Here is a 3,536-nt window from a genome sequence, read left to right as displayed (position 1 = left end):
GTATACTTGTTAAGTCTAGGGATAGTAACACATAAAAGTGACTGTTGGTGGATTATGACTTTGGCTTTTACTGTTTGACTTAAGAAGGTTTTATACTGTTTTTGTTTTGTTTCTCATGAGTGTTGGGATTCCACAATGACATAGGCAGGAAGACAGGATGATGCAGTAGTGGTAGGGGAGTAAAGTGATAAAGAAATCTCATTTTGACAGTACATTTTAAACATTTGGTGTATACATTTTGCAGTCAACACATTTCTGTGGTTTAAGTGACACACTGTAATATAGTAGGTTACATGATATATAGGCTGTCTATCATTTTTTCTTGCAAGTTTGTTTTTGGCATTTGTGAAAACAAGTATCTAACTGAATAGCCATGTCGCTGACATATTCTGCATCATCCGTGTCATTACAGATACTCCCGCTGCCACCATCAGCCTTCAGTCCCCTCAGCCACCCTTCTACAGTGGAGACACAGTCACCCTGAGGTGTGACGTATCACTCGGTACAGGCTGGATGTATAATTGGTTTAAGAACGGCTCGTGGATCCGTAATCTTGGCAACTTCACCATCAACATCTCGCTCCCTGGTGGCAGCGGTGTCTACAACTGCTACGGCCGGAGAGGGACGCGATGGAGCGATGGCAGCTCTGGCATGAGTGTGACTACGAGTGGTAGGCTTCATAGTTTACGCACATAGCATATACATATACGATATACTTTATTGAGCTTAACATGTAGCCTATATTGCAGTAGCTAGTATTTTCGAATGAATGGTTTTATCAGTGTTTTTTAGCTATGCTTTTACGACTAGTATAGTCTTTACGACTAGTATAGTCTTTTCATACCTTTTTCTTTAACTATCATATATAAGCCATAACGTTTCGATGACTATATGAAGCAGATATTACCTGTCATTTCACACTGTTTTCGCGGAACTGAGTGATAGGTTTTCATTTGTGTTTAATTTAACTATACTGTATTTCAACTTACAGTAACCCATTGTATTTTATCATTTGTACTTTATAACAAATTCACATTATGGTTCAAATTGGCATGCCATAGGTTGACATGGTGGGTCAGTTACTTGCAGTTCAGAAATATCTCGTTTTCTTGTAGTCTAGTGTACACAGCCCTAACACTTGTATTAGCCATATAGAGCCTCAGACTGTATTCACAAGGACAGTGTAGCATGACCTGATGCATGACCCAAGAATGTGATTGCTCAACCTTTCTTGAACACACCCCCACCCCACCCCCATCAGTATAAAAAAGAGGCTAACACCCCTCATTTGGAACTGAGCACCCTGTTAGAGGTCCCATTGAGAAACACTGCTGTATAAGTTCCAGAGTGATGTCTACGACACATGGCAGAGCATTTGACTGAGAACTTGTGTTCCTGTCCACAGTTCTGCCAAAAGCTAATTTAACAATGGAACCCCAGATTGCTGTAACAGCCGGAGAGACGGTCACTATGGTGTGTATGATAGAGTGTCACGGTGACTGGACGTATCAGTGGTACAAAGGCTCAAACGCTGATCCAGTGTTTCAGTCTGAGGTAAATAACTTCACCATTGCAAGTGCTGCTGAGTCTGATCAGGGCCAGTACCGGTGTCAGGGGGAGCGGAAAGCCAGGCCCAACACGTCACAAAGCAGCAATCCTGTCCATCTTCAACTGAAATGTAAGTCCACCATCTACGTTTAACGATAATAATCATAATTTCACCTGCTTAGAACTGCACTGTTAGTTCTATCTTTACCTGCCCCCTGGGGGTGATTTGGGCAGGTACGTATCTGTCTGTGTATGCAACCACAGTGTGTATAAGCTATCTGCAAGGGTCATACAAACAAACACAAGTTTGGGCACACACACACACACACACACACACACACACACACACACACACACACACACACACACACACACACACACACACACACACACACACACACACACACACACACACACACACACACTCTTGTTTCTTAGATGTGTGATGTTCATTATGTCTTAAGAGTTATATCAAATCTTAAAGTTTCTTTTGTTTCAGACATGTAAACGTTTTTAGCCTACATGTCAGGTAAAAAAAATAAACACATTTACATGTCTGAAACAAAGAAACGTTAAGACTTGTTTCTGTTTGTTTTCTCAAGTGTCAGCTGTTCCAAATCCGCTAGTTTTTGGAATAGCTCTTGGATTGGGACTCTCCTTTGTGGTGATTCTGCTAATGGTCGGGCTGTGTCACTGCGTAGCCTCTAAAGGTACACAAACACAAGTAAAACACATTATGACAACAATTATATCTATCTCATATCATTGTATATATTATATAATCTTTTTCAGCAACTGCAGCCCTAACAGTGTGTGTACGCAACTGCTGTGTCATAATGTCAATAGATTCTATGAAATATGACTACAGTTCATGTCTTTCTTTCTTTCTTTCTTTCTTTCTTTCTTTCTTTCTTTCTTTCTTTCTTTCTTTCTTTCTTTCTTTCTAGCGCTCTGTTCCAACCCGACAAACCGATCAGACATGTGAGTCCCCTACTGTGGAAACCAGACTGACTCTTGTAACAATGTAAAATTGCTGTAATATCTGTCATGATCAAATTATTTGCTTGTTAGTTGCCATTTAAGAGTACAAGTGAGAAAAACAATGTGTGCGAATTGTAATAGTGACTAGTTAGTTGCCATCAGGGAAGCCGACTGGGGGGGGGATCATACGGGTCAGTTGTCCCAGGCTTAGGCAGATAGAGGGTCCAGAATTGGATTCACACCACATTACCGCATGTATTTTGTGGGGGAGCCCTCATAGATTTTTTGAGAGGCCCTGGTGGCCATGGAAGAAATGCTATGACTGCCATGTGAAATGAAAGCACATCAAAAAGTTAACAAAATCCTTCTCCCTCTAGTGGGCAAATGCAGGTATGCAGCTACCAGGACATCAGGCTAGGCTGGGCGCAGAAGAGGGAGAGTGAACAAGGGGAGGGTGGCAGTGAGTGGGACGAGTCTGACTATGTCAACATGGAGAGTGGTGAGTAGCACTATATGAAATGCACAGAAAGTGAAATAAGAACAACAAAGTTACTTCAACACTCAATACTCAAAAGAAATATTCAGTGATTAAATGCATGTCTAATGGTCATCATTTTCCATCACCCCACCCATCCCCTCTCCCTCCCCATCAATTTCTGCAGTGCATCAAAGTACAGAAAATATATATGACACACCTGAGTGATGGTCAGAATATGTAAAAGGTAGGCTTACATGATCCTAATGTACACGTGAGGCAAACTAAGTATGTAACTACAGTATTAAAGACCTATTCATCCAGCAAACTAATAGGGGTGTTTTCTTTCAGTGGTCAGTGTTCATTGTAGAAGGGTTACAAATGGAAGATGGCCGTGAAGATGCTTTAAACATCATCCTCTTCGCCTTGATAATCATCTTCGTCACTGTAATCATCATCACCATTGTCAGCATCATCAATTAACAACAACAACAATAACGTCATTTTCAACATCATCTTTATCCTCATTTTC

At 41.0% G+C, this 3,536-nt stretch overlaps 1 long non-coding RNA gene across 1 annotated transcript; it reads left to right on the top strand.

Moving 5' to 3' along the window:
- Positions 1–1,620: 1,620 nt before the first annotated feature.
- Positions 1,621–3,251, top strand: LOC134437005 (uncharacterized). The gene is made up of 5 exons (XR_010032307.1): positions 1,621–1,678; positions 2,151–2,258; positions 2,496–2,529; positions 2,907–3,028; positions 3,192–3,251. It is a non-coding gene; the product is annotated as an uncharacterized LOC134437005 (long non-coding RNA).
- The last annotated feature ends 285 nt before the right edge of the window (positions 3,252–3,536 follow it).

The sequence above is a fragment of the Engraulis encrasicolus genome, chromosome 21 (assembly GCF_034702125.1).
Source record: "Engraulis encrasicolus isolate BLACKSEA-1 chromosome 21, IST_EnEncr_1.0, whole genome shotgun sequence".
Taxonomy (NCBI): Eukaryota; Metazoa; Chordata; class Actinopteri; order Clupeiformes; family Engraulidae; genus Engraulis; species Engraulis encrasicolus.
The sequence above is the reverse complement of the archived record's forward strand: the minus strand, read 5'-3'. Positions and strand labels throughout refer to the sequence as shown.